Source organism: Dermacentor silvarum, chromosome 5 (genome assembly GCF_013339745.2).
Source record: "Dermacentor silvarum isolate Dsil-2018 chromosome 5, BIME_Dsil_1.4, whole genome shotgun sequence".
NCBI lineage: Eukaryota > Metazoa > Arthropoda > Arachnida > Ixodida > Ixodidae > Dermacentor > Dermacentor silvarum.
Genome location: NC_051158.1, coordinates 44,214,832 through 44,232,611, shown reverse-complemented (window position 1 = coordinate 44,232,611; position 17,780 = coordinate 44,214,832).

The window sequence follows — 17,780 nt, the reverse complement described above, 5'->3', positions numbered from 1 at the left end:
CGCGAAAGGCCGTGGGGGGACGGGAGGGAAGGAGGGAGGGGAGGCGACGTTTAGCTGCGGCACCAAGTGCGTATTTATATAAAACGTTGCGAGGTGAGAAGGTGGGTAAGATTTCCGACACTGCTCGAGGAGTGCCCCATTCTGATCTCGTCGAAAACCTCCGAGCCACCCCCAGAGGCATCGGCAACAGTCACCAACGCCCCGCGTTCGGTGCGAACGCGGGCAAAACGCCGACGGCGTCGAGAACAGTTCTGCGCGTTGCTGGCGCTGCTGCATGTCCATGTTTATACAGCTGATAAAACTACTATGCTTACTCCGTTTAGCTCTCTACTAATTCGCTATCGCAATTGATGCTTCGCCTTTTGGGTGAAACTGCGACAATTTTCTTCTGTTCTTCCTTCTTTACGCACACGGGCAATCCATGGCAAGTGCAAGCTTACATATAGCCTCATAAATTGATTTTTAAGCTGGTATAACAACTGGAGGAATACTGATATTGCTTGTTTTCTGAACCTAGTGTGCATAAGCACTTCTAGTAGTATTCCTGTTTTCATATTTAGCTGTCAAATGATCGTTTTATGTAAAATCAAACAAAAATTCGTTTTCTTCAACAATATCCTAAGTTATAATTTCTTTCTTACTGCCACTGAGTGAAAAATTTCTGACCACATTTACGACCAGCGCTAAAAAACTTAGTGATGCCAAAAGAACGGAGACACGCAGTACTGATGCGTCTGCCATAGCCCTTTGTTTTTTTTTAGGTTCGGCTGTTCAAAACTTCTATTCGCTACGTTAATTTTGCCTTATTGCGCTGCAGTTAAAGATATTCAGTTTTTAACACAAAGCCTCATTTTAGCTTTGAGAGAAACTGCATAACCACATGAATAGACAATTCAAACAGAATAGAATGTCACAGGAAGGCGGAAGCTAGAAGTGATAAATAGTGGTCAAACAAGTAATGTCGGCTGCAGCCAACGCTTCGACAAGGGGAGTTTTCTTCTATAGGGTGGTAACTGCCCTTACGAAAAGCAATACTTCCGCGACATTCCTGGTTCACCCATTATTCATCAGGATAGAAAATTGTATTTACCCGTCTATACCCGTTAACAATAAATGTTAATAAAACAAAGGCTGTACTTTTTAGGCCAAAAAATTGAAACATTGATACTAGTACCATTCTACAGCTTAATAACTCCATTTTGTCAATTGTTCCTTCTTTTAAGTGTCTTGACGTTGTATTTGAGCTCATGTGGAAAATGCTCATGTGGAAAATGGTAATGGGTAAGCTCTCTCGGGTGACTGGAATACTATGCAAATTGCGTTTCTTCCTTCCAAAAGGTATTAAGCTTCTTCTGTACAAATCACTGTTCTTATCAAACAATTGTAATGTTGTCCGGGGCACTACAACGCTTTCTAATATCAATACACTGCATAGAATGCAGAAAAAGGCCGTACGTTGTATCTTAGACGTTCCTCACTTAACCCCAACTGGTTCTCTATTTGACAAGCTGAATTTGCTATCTATGCCCAACATTTACGAAAACATGTTAATACGAAACTATACGACCAGTAATAAAAAAAGCGACGACAACCTAAAACGTATATCTAACTTGGAACCAAAGCATAAAATGATCAATACAAAGAGCTCGGAAATGTGGTAATTACCCAGGTCTAGAATAAATTGTACCTATCAAAAGCTACGTTTTCGACTACCTTACCATTTAAAGAAGGCAAACAAACAACAATGCTTTATTTTTATACTAGTGTAAACACATATCTAAATACAAGTGTGTATGCAAACGTTCTTTCTTTGATGCGGTGTACTTCCTGTATAATAACTTTCGTTTTGCCTTTGTACTATGCGTATCAAGACCTTCTGTATATGAAGCTGTATAAACTTTTACATATATTGTATCCCATAAAAGCTTACCTGAAGCTTTTGTGTAGAGCTTGTGTATATAGTGTTGCATTTTTTTGGTGTTGTTAAGTTTTTTTTTTTTTTTTTTTGGGGGGGGGGATGCATTTTGCAAGTACTAGCTGTACTTCTAAAAATACTCAATATGTATGTCATATGCTTTACTTTATGTGCTTTACATCCTCATGGTAATCCTGATAGTGTCTTCACAGTTATTAGTGTAGACATTCTATTTTCTTGTGTTAATTTTTGTTTATCCTTTGTTGTTTTGTTGCTGCAATTAAAACAGGGCCATTGACCACGCCAAGCCTTGCTGGCTTTTTGTCCACGGTCCTCAACATCTGTTCTATGTTGGAATAAATTTTGATTTGATTTGATGATTTAAAATTTCTGTGCCGTGGAAGAGAAAAAAAAAGCGAAATAACAGAACAATATAAACAGAAAACTGAACTTATTTTCGATAACAAAACAGATAACTGTCTTTAAACACAAGATTTCTCTTAAAGTAAAACAGAAACAAACATAATAAATGCAGAAAAATCAAAAGAAGACAACAATATTATTGACATTATCTCGCATGCCAGCTACCAGCTACGATATTTTTAGTTAAATGTTTTACAGTGTATGATGAACGTACGCTAATCGATGCAATTGATTTGTTTATGAAAAAAAAACAAAGCTGCTCTAAACTGAACTTGCTTTTGTTTCTTCTTCTTGATACCCAAAGAAATAAGGACTTCCTAATATATTAACAAGTTTTTTAGCTCTTAAAGTAAACTCGTGCTTTTGTGAACAACTCTTTCTTTTTCCAGATTCGGGATCTCTTAAAAAAAACTAAAGGCTCCCGCGCAGTTTTGTGGCGGAATGCGAAACACAGCCACATGCACTGTACACTAGTTATCGTGTGTTTGGCGCAGGATGGCCACAGTTGCTTTTGTGCCAAAAAACCCGACACACACACACACACACACACGTAATAATAAAATAATAAAATCTCGCAAACTCTCGAGCAGCGGTCATTTTCAGTGCACTTATTTATCGTCGCTGCCATTTCTACCATCAAATAAAGACATAACCGCTTGTTCGTCCAATAAATTTTGAACAGCGTGATTCTGTGTACAGGCCTGCGTCATTCGCTCTGAATTCGTTCTCAGCATTTGTAAAACACTACGGCGGTGTTTAGACCACCCTTCCGAGCGCCAGACCGCTTATCAAATTTATTGCCTCCGGCATCATTTTAAGCAGAGAAGGCCAGAAAAATAAATTCATCCGTCGACGATTTATCAGACCTCTCCGATTGTTTGCCACAATTTGCTATGTGTGTGCCCATTTGCTTATGTTTGCATGCAATGACCGACTTTTTTACCTTCTTCTCTTGTTCTAACGCAATAATTTCGCCTTCAAGTGGGCCGTGACCTCTGCGTGATAAGTTCAGACCGGTATCTGTTCGCGGACCACAGCCTAAAAGGTTTTGCTTGTACCCTACTGGGACTAAGGCCCTTGCTTTAAAATTTGTTCTCTGAAGGTGAGAAAAAGAAGGCAGACGGATGAACAAAAGACAAGAAAATGACAAGGTGCTATAAATGCAGAGCAGCAAACTGTCACGCAAGCTCACAAAGATTGATGGTACAAAAGCCGTGCGAACCTTTATACTCGCTGAAATGACGACCACTTTTGTATTTGCAGGTGACAGCTGTTCCGAGAAAGTGCTTTCATTGCCTTTCCTTTCCGGTCTAGCAGGATTCTGTGCATAAGTGTTACATTACCTGATTAGCATACATGATTGATTGCATTACCATATGTATAAAAGATATATCCTAATTAGAAGCCATTCAGACTTCAAAAGGTTGTCATTTGCTTTTTTGCTGAGAAGGTAGAGGCGCCGAGCTGGTCACCGCAACATTATGCAGGTGCAACGCACGTGCGGCAATCTAGGTGAAAGGACGCTTTTGTGAAGCGTCGAATTGAGCGCCGTGCAACAAAATGAAGTGCTAACAATTGACTTTATTTTCATCCTATGGTACACCTAATATCGCGTATTGTTTGTGCTCATGCGCAAGGTCATTAAAACGTTATGCCTAAATGCAAACGCTAGTTGATGCGAATGCACATACTGCGAGATATGTCATGTGGACATGACATGACAGCACGTGACGTAACATGTCAGGTTCACATGACAAGGACGTGACAGGACATGACAGGCGGTGCGTCATGCTTGTCCAGGGCAGAATGATGATGACAGGCGAATACACAGAGGAGTTGGACACTTTTCTAGCTACATTTAGGTATAACGTACCTCTTGCGTCACAGTGGCGCATACTCATTCTTGGAGATTGATCACTAACGGGCACATACGAAGTGACAAATGTGATTTGGCTGCGCCAAATATCACGAATTCCACGGAGGCTTTCAATATCCTGCCCTTTTCCATTGGGTGATCTGAAGTTATAAAACCCAGCGACAAGGGTGACGTAAGCTTAGTCGATTGCCGAGGTAATGCAGTTCCATCAAGCAAATGCGTATCGGTTCAAAAGCACTGCTGCCTAATAAGTATTTTGAATAGTCGCTTGAAGTAGGTTCTCTACCGGTATAGTGTAAAGTCGACAAGGTGATTCCGCCACATAAATATGGTAATAAACATTCCCCCCTTAACTACCGCCCAATTTAACTTACTAGCATGCCTTGTAAAATTACAAAAACAAATATCTTGTTTTCTGGTCTCGGTAAATCTCTTGAATCAAACTCTTTTTTCATTTGCACGCGACACAGCTTCAGAAAGGCATATTCTTATGAAACTTGACTAGTATCATTCATGCATAAACTGAGTGTCATTCTTGATCGATTCTCCTTCGCAGATAACATATTAAATTTTTTAAAAGCATTTGACAAGGTATGCCATAAGGTACTACTACATAAACTGCTTCTTTTGAACCTAGAAAGCAACTTACTTACTTGGCTCGAGTGTTTTTTTAACTAACCGCTCGCAGTACGTTTCGATTAACAACCTTGACTCAGAGCTTAGATGTGTTCACAATGGTATTGTATAAATATAAACCACTTTGTACCCTCTAGATTTAGGTTAACCAAGGGAATCTTACTTTATGTCGTTCTCTGGTGTATCGCAAGGCTCGGTATTTCTTCCTCCTCTCTTAGGTACTTCCATTATTTGTTTGCCATCTGGCGTTCCCTCAGATATTAATTTGCTTGCTCACGACTGTGTAATCTTACGGGAAATAACTGCTAAAACTGTAACTATTCTACACAACAAACGTACAGCTGTCTCAAGTTGGTGCAAGACATGGTATATGTAACTAGCATTAACAAGTGTAAATTCATGCGTGTATCACGAAGCACCCATGCGACACACACTTACATTCTTAACAACGTTCCTATAGACTCCGCAGCTAGACCCTCTAGACCCCACAAATAATTTGGTGCATATGCTAGCACCAACATTGTCCGGACTGCTCACTGCTCTTACGTCGTAAGCAACGCTAACAGAACCGAGGATTTTCTTCGTCGTAACTTTTCGCTTTCCCCATCATGCCTTAAAGCCAATGCTCCATGTAACACTAATACTTGTGAAGTTCGAATACGCCGCGTCTGTTTGGGATTCATCTCTTGAAAACTTTATACATTCTCTCGAAGTGGTCTAGCATATCGCAGTCAATTTTATCATGTCTAATTATAACAGAACTGCAAGCATAACCGCCATAAAATCGTTTGAACTTACCTTCGCTCGCATTGGGTCGCTAACCACTTCGTCTCTGTCTTTTTGTTTTTTTCATAACAAATTTCATCACCCTGAGTACACAACAAACTGCTCCAGTTCGGTGTGTAATACACATCTTAACGTATAGATCACGCTAAGAAGGTATGCATATCTTCTTTGAGAACAAACTAATTTGCACTTTCATTTGTGCGACAAACATCTGACTAGTAGAGTCACCTTTCCGAGAATATTCTAAACCATGAGCTATTTTAAAACGTTCTAGCTAATATTGTATAAATATAAACCACTTTGTACACTCTAGATTTAGGTTAACCAAGGGAATCTTACTTTATGCCGTTCTCTTATGATTTGTTCATTACATATATAGCGTATATTGTATAGATGAAATCCAGTTTTCTACCTGCTACTATTCTAATAACCATGTGAATTATGCTTGATCCGTTGTGTTTCACATGCGGCTTTTATATATATATATATATATATATATATATATATATATATATATATATATATATATATATTCTTGCATTTATTGTTTCCCACTTCCCTCTTTAATGCTTCGGCCCTGCATGTATATCCAATGAGCAAATAAATAAATCAATAAACAAAGAAATAAATAAAAGTGTAGAGTATAGCTTCGCTTTAAAATCTGCATATTTCAGCAATTCCTTCATCGATGGCTAAAACCAGGTGCTACTATCGGCAGGCCTGTAGGTAATCGCGGCTCATCGCCTTGGGGAAGTATGGGTGAACACAGGCAAGAAAGAAGACGAAACGGAGAAGGTCGTCGTGGGAAAAAGACGAAAATAAGAAGGAAACTGAGAAGACGAAGAAGAAGTTAGAAGTAGAAGAAGTAAACAAAAACATCACAGCGAAGCCACGGAGCGTCACTCACCACAGGACAATCGGCTGCACCTGAATTCCTCGTTCCCCGTGGCTGGTCTAGATGAAAAGCAAAAAAAAAGAAAAAAAAAAAGAAAGAGAAAAGAGAACAAGCGAAAGTGCTCTCGGAAACAGAATCGAGAAAGGCTAACTGAACCCAGCCCTCTCGAAACGTGTGAACAGACGGCGAGTACCGAACCTCCCATTTTGACTATTGGTTTTCCTGGTCATTCTGCCTGCGACCTCTGTATATAGATCTAGTATCAAGCCAATGCCTAGGATCCAGTGACTTCAAATCCTTCTGATGAGTGCGACCTGCAAGAACGTTTTAAGGGTACGTGATTATATTATTATATATATATATATATATGTACATGCGCGTACTGAACTTCTCGCAGGGTTACGTCCTTCTCATTCGTAGGTATTTCATTGCCAAGTATCATTTCTGGCACTTAGATAAATCACGACACCTGCTAATGTGCGTTTTGATAGCTCAGGATGATAATTTCTTGCTGACAATCAATTTGTGCGTTGATATTTATGCTCTAGATACTCAAGTTTTGCTTCTACTGCCTTGAAAACTATTTGATTGCGGAAATAAAGGCTATATGACAATACGTATTATACTGTTACTCATCGGTGATAGAAAGTTACCCGCAGGTGATTTATAATATTTTACGAGGTCGCTTGAAGCCGCCAGGATGATGTTCAGGTAAATTATTATAATGCGCATCATTACACTGCTGACTCAAGAAACGTAGCAATGCCGCACAAAGACGCTAGGGATGAATTTCTTCTCTACTATTGCTAATGTAGTGTTCTATAATAAAGGTGCTTGGTTAGGGAAGCACTCCCGTGTGAGTTCGTTCGTATTATTGTAGAAAATATTTCTATCAATGGATTTCACTGTTTCAAAAAAAAATGTGCATCCTGTTAGTACTTGATGTTCCTACGGTTTTCTATTAAACCCGTGCCTTGCTATAGTTGTTCTACCATGGGTACTTATAGCTCGGCACACAAAAGGAAGATGTGTGCATTGCGGACTGTTTACAGCAGGCGAGAGCACGTAGACCAGTTCATAATAGCTTCATAACGCGATGCCGACTTAAAATGCAAGTACCTGATTAACTGCAGCATAACCGCGAATATTGTTATCCGTTACCTTGCCGTTCTTCCTTCGGAAAATTCGATACGGTAAGCGTCGGGGACCCACTACTGCAGAGCTGTATGTCTCCCGCATTCCTCTCTGCCGTTTTGTCTTTCAACAAAACTCTCTGGCCAAATAACGAAACATTGTCAAACATATGGTGCCAGCAATCGGTCCACCTGTGTTGCAGACCAAATTGCAAGCCGTGCTACCACTCGTTCTTGATATTTCAACGTTATAGTAGCAATACGACTTGATACGACTACGGGTAATATCAACGATGTTAATCCACAGTCGTCGTTTTCTTGGCCCCTTTCAGCACGTGTCTTCGTCGTCGTTTTTGTTGTTTTTTTTCACCCATCTATGCAACTATAGGGCTCATATCCAATAGGAGTTTGTGACAACCCAACCCGCCATCACAGTTGAGGTTCAAAAATTGCGAGAAAAGCTTTGCCACAGCAAGACTATGTTTGCAGAGAAACAAGAGTCTCAGTAGCAAAGATCGACGGTATTGCCATGGATTTTGCACGGATAATATCGAGATTACGCGAATTTACCTCAATGTTTCAGTAATATTATCTATAACGTGGAGTTGTGTTGAGATGACAAACCGATTGGTTCTAAGGACCGCTGATATTAAAATGTGGAGATATAACACCCACAAGTCAAATGTATAATTTACCCGCCGTGGTTGCTCAGTGGCTATGGTGTTGGGCTGCTCAGCACGAGGTCGCGGGATCGAATCCCGGCCACGGCAGGCCGCATTTCGATGGCGGCGAAAGGCAAAAACAACCGTGTACTTAGATTTAGGTTCACGTTAAAGAACTCCAGGTGGTCCCAATTTCCGGAGCCCACTACGGCGTGCCTCATAATCAGATCGTGGTTTTGGCACGTAAAACCCCATAATTTAATTTAAATGTATATTTTTTTGCCATTTAGGAAAAAAATTTATAAATATTGCGCACAGACGCCACCACCCAAGATCGAATTCAAATTCAATTTTATTCCTTTGGTAGGAGGAGACAAGACACGAAGCTGGTAAGACAGCTTGGCGGAGGTCCTGCCCTCTAAAGCAGTGTAGCAGAAGCAGAAGTACAGTGACTGTATACAGTACATAAACACATATTAGAAATGGTCACACAAGTGAATACATACGTATCAGATAAACATGCGCACTGATTATGTTCAATTTGCAAAATAACTTTAAGTACAAATTTAAGAGTTCACTTTGACGATATAACAACGCATAATAATTGGGAAGAAAAATTGAAACATAAATAACAGCAAACCTCTGTTGCAGGTATATTTTTATACACAAGAAAACTTCTGTTGACTGTACATTTTATTGAAGTTCCTGGCATGGCAAGTATTATCAAGTTATCTTCATTTCACACAATCAGCAAGGATGGTAAGGTGTAGCGCATGGATTGCTTATCGTAATTCGTTCGCGATATTACGACGAAAAATTTTGCTGTGTGCCTTGTTGGTCTTGCGCGCGCATTTCTCTGTAACCCCGACAGTGAAATAGTTACATTGTAAGTAGTCTTTAAGAAGTCTGTGTAACTTAAGTTCTTTCCACTACGAGATCCAGGTTTACATCAAGGTTGCGCTCTCACAGCTTTACTTAATTTTTCGTCTCTTAACTGCGCTTTCCTTAGAGTAGGGTAGCAAACCTGACTTGGGTCACGTAGATTTTCCGTCCGTTCGTTCCACATTTTCACTATCGCTCTCCCTCTTTTTACATTGCCGCTATTCACTGCCTAGTCGTACCTAGCGTTAAAAAAATTGACTACCAAGGTATCTAAAAGCTGAAGTTTCCGTGAAAATGAAAGCTCGAGGTACTAGTTTTAAGGACTGGCGCCGGCTAGGGAACGCATCCGGACACAACCAGAACAGTGAGGTATAACGCGCTTTAATTCGATATGTACATTCACGTGCAAAAAAAAATAAAACTAAGTCTGACCTCCCAGTTGGCTGCGCTCTACCGTTCTGTTTTATATGGGACGCTGTTAAGTTCGGGGAGGGGTGAACGGCAAAATGCTGAAAGGCTACACTAAATAAAATCATCCCACGTTGCCTCTAGAATGAAAAACTTGCTTTATGCCAGAATCCGTTCCTATAACCCAATCAATCGCCTCGTAAATGAATAAAGTTAACAGTTAAAAAAAGTGCAACCACCGTCCTTGAAAAAGACATCTCGTCCCATTTAAATTATCTTCTTCTACTGCTTTCTTTTTTTTTTCTGTCTCCAGCAAGTACATACACCTCTTTCTGCATCGCGGAAGAAACGCTCGGCGCACCCGTCCTCCCGCAAAGAGCTGCTTAAAACACTATGATAAGAGGCCCAAAAGTGGCCGCACCTTTGGCTTCTCTACCGAACGCTTCTTTCGCCACTTGAAGATAAGTTTGGCACGTCACAATCACTTTATTTTTATGACTACTTCTTCTTACAGTTGCTCTCTTTTTATTGTGTGTGTGTGTTTTCGCTGAGCGCCACGCAAGTAGTCAGATTTTGCTGTCAGTCCAAAAGTACGACGTCTTTCTCGCTCCGTCCATCGTTGGCTTTTCCCAATGGACCACTCTACTAACAAACGACATCCTTGGTTATTGTTATATGCGCGGTCTCTATGGCGATGGGCTGCTCGCGTGTTCGCAACGTTTCAAGTACAAAGAGAGTGTTCTATCTCTCGCCCCTCTTTTGCTCTCGATCTCCCAGCGTGTTTTCTTTGTAGGTAAGTGCGGACAGATGCGGCAAGGAAAACAGGTTAAGGACAGCCCCACTACCCAGGAAGTCCTAAGCCATTGCGTGGTCGGTCTGTTTTGATTCGCCGCGAAGCAAATGGCGCAGCGGTAAGTGCTTTCTCCTTCGGCAGTGTTCCGCACACTTTATTTCTTCTTTCGTTCACTCTCTCTCTCTCTTTCTATGTTGTGCTCTGACCCTTAGGAAGACGTCGGGCAAGGTCAGGAACAAAAGAGCGCCACGCTTGAACCAATTGTCCATTTAAGCAGACCGAGCAGCGTTTCGCCCAGTCTGCTACTCGGAGTCTGTACTTCTCTCACGTGTGCTCGGTTTTCGCTCGGAACTTCCGGTTCTCTTTCGTTTGGCATCAGAGAACTTCGAAATATATATATATATATATATATTTATATATCAGGAGAAACCAACAATGACACCAAGGACAGCATACCGGAAATTACGTGCTGTTCTTATGTTCTCATTGGAATTAAATAATTTACAAATAAATGGAAATGATGGTGGATGAAGGAACAACTGGCCGAGAATGGGATACGAATCCAAGTCTTCGCCTTAAGCGAAGAGGTGGGGTCGGTCCCAGAAAGTGGATTGGAAAATAGCACCGCGGCAGCTGAATTGGGAAGAGCTTCGCAAGCGTAACGCGAAGATGTTCATCTTTGTTTATTTATAATTTCTTTATTTCAATACAGAACTGCAGATCACTTCCCCTGTGCTGTCCTTGGTGTCATGTTTGTTGGTTTATTCCGGTATGACTAATAAAAACTGGGCCCCTTGGTTTCCATTCTTCTTGTTGATATATATACACACACACACACACACACACACACACATATATATATATATATATATATATATATATATATATGTGTGTGTGTGTGTGTGTGTGTGTGTGTGTGTGTGTGTGTGTGTGTGTGTGTGTGTGTGTGTGTGTGTGTGTGTGTGTGTGTGTGTGTGCGTGCGTGCGTGCGTGCGTGCGTGCGTGTGCGTGTTTTACTTTATCAAAGGGCCTACCATATAGGCCCGAAATGTAATCAAGCAAACATGCATTTTTCATAAGTATATTCACTTACGAAAAAAAAAACATGTTTACTTGCTTACATAGAATGAGCACTCATTTCTTCTTTCTGGCGTTTTACGTGCCAAAACCAGTTCTGATTATGAGGCACGCCGTAGTGGAGGGCTCCGGATTAATTTCGACCACCTGGGGTTCTTTGACGTGCACTACAATGCAAGCTGATGGGCGTTTTTGCATTTCGCCTCCATCGCAGTGTGGTCGCCGCGGCCGGGATACGATCCCGCGATCCCGTGCTCAGCAGAATGAGCACTAATTCTATCTAAACTATGTATATATATTCCAAGTAGGTAGTCATTACGATGTCCTTTGAACTGCAATAATGACACGGACAAAATTTCGGAGCGCTAGGTTTTCATGATTACCGTCATGTAGTCATTGTGGTAATGTAAAATGTCAGCAAATGATAACGCAAAGAATGCGCTTACCATTCGCATTGAAAGTATGGCATTTACCTACAAACAATTCACACTCCAACCAATTGTCCGAGGCTCTTGACGAAACACACAGCTTAGTGTAGTGCACATTAGCCCCTTCCTGACGAAGCTGTGGTTGCGGTGAGCGCTGCGGTGCACGGAAAAAAAACTAGGGCTAGGGAAATGTACAAATAATATTGGAAAGACGAGGTGAGCGAAGACCGCTGTCCTCCAGCACAGTCACTGTTCCACAACGCGACGTCGTGCTGGAGTCTCACGATGGGGCAAGTGAGGTGCGTGGTACGCTTTAGAATGGAATGGTAATTCAGGGCCCTGTTGAAAAACAGATGAAATCAAGCTATACGCAAGACTTTAGAAACGGGACAGGACAAAAAAGAAAGAAAATATGGTGCATAATTTCTGAATACTGGCTTCTTGTGCTGTTTAGAACACAATACCTGTCTTCTGCAAATGCTGGTTTACATCAGATTGATCATGAATGGAAACCTTGTTACATGATGACATTTGTACGATACAATGTATACACAAGAAAAGTGTTTGTTCTTTAAGATTATGCACATTTCGAATGGTATCAAGCTGTTGCGCGAGAGCTGTCATAAAGTGTACATGGGCTGGCCTACGAAGACCAGGGTTTCCCCTAGATAGTTATTTTTTACCGATTGTGCAAGACACAGCAGAAGCCGACGCAGATATCTGCAACTCCGTGAGAGTAATAAACGCATTTAACAACTCAACAGGTTAAACAAACACAAGCAAACAATCATGTTTGTATATTTTTGTTTGTAGAAACTCCCCTGAAAGGCAACGTTCTCAGATATGTTTCTACCAAATTATAAAGGTTGTCTAAAATTTATGTACTGTATCCTTTATCGCGTTTGAAAACAGCTATCGATATGAAGTTGTACCCATTGCAGCAGTGCGGGGGGGGGGGGGGGGTATTCTGTAACAATCCACCTAGCGGACTGTCCACTTCGGCTTTCGCCATTGGCTCCCGCTTCACGAGCGCGACAGTGCCAGCCAGTCTCCTTCGCGATCGTGAAGCGGGAGCCAATGGCGACAGCCGAAGCGGACAGTCCACTAGGTGGATTCTTACAGATACTACCCCCCGCCCCCCAGCTTCCCGAATATTTTGCCTAGTTATAGACAGTTCGCACAGCGGCACACTGCTGTGCATGTGAAGTTCTGATACCTGTGTCACGGTTTGCAGATACATTGTGCTATGATTGAAATGCGGTAGTCGAGAAATGAAAAAAAAAAAGAAATAAAGCTTTATGAATGAGTGAATTGGGTGTATCAAAAATAATATATAAATTTCAGACAGAAAATTATAATAAATACCCCAATTACTTTTTAATGAGATTCGGCACGTGTCTTTTTGTGCTGTGAGTACTGAGGAAGACCTTCGGATGGAGCATGCAAACAGCACAGAAGTCTGGAAAGCGCAGGATACAGGAAAAGCAAATATTGTGGTGAACAGTGCTTCTGGGGCCAATTTATAATTCTGGAAAGTTTTGTCCACACTTGCATCCCCTCGGCTACTCAAGAATGCACTGCAAGGAAAAATGTTCTCTGATAAGTGCATGGTGGAAGCAGTGGGAGTGTAGGCTTGAATGCATATGCTTCCGCATTATCAAAAGAGCACTTCACTGAATACTACTGCGAGTATAAGTCATAAAACTGCTGTGACAGCAGATTTCGTGCGCATTGAATGCAAAATAGTTGAGAGAAAAAGTTACCGATACTACTTTTACGACAGGTCAATTATATTGAATGTCAAACCGTAGAGCTTGCATGATGCCCTGAGTCTCTGGAAGAAAATAAGCAAAAAGATAGCAAGTAGAAAACACAGATTTACAGATTACTTTTCCTTTCTTTGGTTTCATTAGGCCTTCTGGGAACTGTGTTTTATATTGCTGATCTTTTCCACTTTCCAATTGTGACCTGTCGCTACTGGGTTCCGCCATTTTATTTGAACTGGCAAACCAAACAACCAAACTGCATAAGGCATCGAAGCAAGATACGTCGTAAAAGAAAATGGAAATGAAAGGTCGACGAAAAAAACAGGCGATATTGAAGCACGCGCATAAATAAATACAGAAACAAGTTATTTTCTATTGCTTGCGCGTCAAGCTGGGAAAGTGATGCCCATGTACAAAAGGTCTGAGTCTGCGTCGTAAGCTAACTTAACCACAGCTACCATCTGAATGGCAACCGAATCTTTTCTTGGTACGGGTTACCGAGAATGACTTTGTCTGAGAAGCAAGTCAAAGATAAAGAAAGCGTCACTTATCTGTCTATGTTTTTATATTCCTCGCTTTGACGTTTTGTTCACGTATTCACAAAAGCAACGCAACCATAAAGCCTGATGACCGTGTGTCTGGCGAGATTGTTTTTCCAGACATCCAAAGGTGGCCTGGGACGGATGAAAAAAAAAGAAAGAGACTTAACTTGGTCGGACTGAAAATGAAATCAAAGTTTCGGTATCGTTCCTACTGTTCCTACTCTTTCGAGAGTTTCTTCTGAAGAAATTGACTGACGTCCATGCAAGGTAGCACAGAAAACGAATGACACGCAGAGAAGGAAGGATATTCTAAAGATTTGAAAACAAAAAAACAAGATGAAATATGAAACGCGTTCACATATATGAGAACACTCGCTAGGACAGCTGTCGTTTTATAGCCGCACTCACCTAGAAAGTATTTGAAGTGTATGCACAAATAAAAGGCGCAGAAAAAACGTGAATAAGGAAAGGAGAAGGACAAAGGGTTTTGGCTGAGATGCACAGAACACTAACGAAGATCCGGCTGCGGAGGAGACGATCCGTGTGATCCTAAAGGTTTCCGTATTGTTGGCCAGGATACGGTGATGCAGTTTTTCTTTTTTTTCTTTTCATAGAGATTTTTCTGTCCACAAAGTGTGTTCTGCAGAGACTGCGAAATAATTGTCCACATCAGAGGTAGGTCAACGTTAGTGCATGTCTGTCGGTTTCTCTATAGTGTTCTTCTTTGAAATTATTGCTAGCATTAGAAAGAGAACCAGCATGACTTCAGCGATTCCCTCAGCAGTGCGCTCATTTAGTGCGATAGCTGTAGTCTCTCACAGCAGATACGGTAATCATCTCGAATATAACATATTTGCAATGCACACAGCGAAGGAGCTTTTTCTCACTTTAGCATTGCCTGCTTTGGCAACCGATATACATGCCAAGACACAATCATTCTCAATGTCTCTCAGGCGTACAGGACACTCCAAGAATGGCTAAGCTCGAAAGCAGCATGTGAGCAGAGTGGTTGGCGCGTCCACCTCCTAAATGAACGCAGCAGGAAGGTCTTGAACAGGTGCTATTAGTTTAATGGTTCTTTACCAGGTTTCAAGGCGGAGGTAAGGAGGCAACCTGACGGCGTAACCAAAAATATAAATGAAAAGTTACAGAAAACCACCATAGTTTCGAGATCCAGCTTCCTGCTGCATTAAAGGAAGCGCTCCAAATTGGAGACCCCTCTGGTGTGAATTTGCTTTGATTAGGATAAGTTTAAGTGTTTACTATGCACATTGTTTCAATCACACACACCGCACAACGGCCGGGTATAATTTTCATCAGTCCCAATGGCCATGCGAAGTTGTTCTTTGTTGGTAATGCCTGCAAGATTACATTTGTGGATGATGAGCTTAGAAAAACATATTTTGATGCCACTGCCATTTCAGAGTGCAACTGTGCAAAAGAAAGCATCGAGGAACTTTGGAAACCAATGCTAATCCATTAACTCAGTTTCACAAAATTTCCGTTCTGGACGAGATTTTATCGACAAATCAAAGGATGCTGTTATGAGCGTCTCACGATACATAACAATGATGGAAATGGTAAATACGTGGGGACGCTAATGACGGTTGCTTCGGATAAATATAGGTGTTAATCTCATCATACGAAAGGTGGCGTAGTAGTGCATATAGCCTGGGTACTGGCGAGGGTGGATGATAAGCATTTATTTTTGCGAAATTGCCTGTTGGTCAGGGCTAAATAATTGTAAATTCGTGAAAACCATTGTCATCTTAATGGAAATTGACATTCGTCCGCTTCAAAACGCAACGATATGGGGCTATTAAATAACTTCAGCTCTTTTTGGGAGCCATATTCTTGCTCCATCATGTAAGGTGTTTCAGCTAACGTTAGCCGAGCTGGTCAAAGAAAAAAAAAAGAAATAAAAGTCGTAACGTGTTATGTGCGACGCATGTAGTGCTGCGGGATTCCTCTTTCGCGCTTCCCTGAAACACTTGGCGCCATCTAGAGATGCCGCCACGAAGCATGCGTGTGGCCTCCGAAATGCGTGGCGGGCCAGTGCGTGCGAATGCTCAGAAGCACGTCACGTGGCAACCGGGATCCTCTCTCACGCTTCTTCCTGGACAAGCTGCATGCGCCATCTAATGGCACTTCCGAGTAGTTTGCGCTTGACCTCTGAGGTCAGAAGCTTGACGTGCCAGTGCCTGCGAACGCTGAGAATTGTTCGCTTGCTTGCTGCACTCTCAGTGGTACATACTCAGTTACCCAAGTTGCCGAGAGAGAGAGAGAGAGAGAGAGAATTAACTTTATTAATGGTCCTGAAGGGGCCTGGGCACCCCTTACGGGGGCCGGCCCGGTGGCTCCACCCATGTGGGGACTGGGAGTCGGAGCTCGCCAGCCACCTGTTGGGCCTTGTGGACGGCCTGGTGTTGAAGGGCCCTGTCGGGGCTCCTGAGGTGGTTGATCCAGTCGTCCTCGGTGGCAGGAGACCCGAAGCAAAGTTGCCGAGAGTTTCATTAAAGAGCGGCACGTACCGTGTGCATTCAAGGCGCATCTCGCTGAAGCGTTCGCGTAAAAGCCATTCTGGAGAACGAGTACATACCCAGCGCATTTGTGGCACAGCCTATACTAATGCGCCGGACTGCTGTCCTTAAGGAACCTTTGTGACGTGGGTTCAATTCCATTCAGCGTAAGATAAATGTAAGGGATCTCGTATGTCATTGTAGAGTGGCACATTCCCAGTGACCCAAGTTGGCATCAAAGAGGATCGCCAAATAGTTTCAAAGAACTATGGTACCTGCCTAGTCCCACAGCTTACGGTGAAGCGTGTCGGTGTGAAATGGGTTCTTTGAAGACCGGCACGTATGTACACACTGACACATGCTAAGGCACCCAAGTTGGTCCGATGGTTGGTTTTGAACCCTGTTACAGCAGAACAGTAGCCCCGTGGGCTAAGCATTCGACAACGGACCATCCAGTGCCTCAGGTAGGCGGGAAAACGGTTAGGTACCAACATATGTAGATACAAACATACATAGATAGCAAGACCCCGGAATGGGCGTGATGTAATTTAAGAATGCTAACACATTAAAATAAAAGAAAGAAAACTGGTTATAGCAGTTATTTTGTCATTACGCTTTTTTTTGTTTCAAGTGGCTAAGGTTATTGTCACATCCAACCAATTTTACAGGGCCAACTCGGGTCTTTCCTTAGACGTGAAATACGGATGTCTGTGGATTGAAGAAGTTGACTGCCAAGTTTCTGGATTAATAAATGCCCCCTTTTGGCTGGAGACGATATTATTTTTATACTGGACAGTGTGCGTCGTTTTAATCGCTGCAAATCATTTTCTTGTATGAATATCTGTCGCTCTTCTCATTGAGTACTTTTTTTCTCTTTGGAAACGCAAATGGTATGGCAAAAGCGGTACACTAGAGGAGCCAACAATTTAATTGCTAAATAAATTCAAGCCTGCTCTGTGCAACGAATTCATTTATTGCGCTTGTCATTATTTGAATTAACTCTACCACAAAGTACAGCGCGAATTTGCCACCAGCCTCA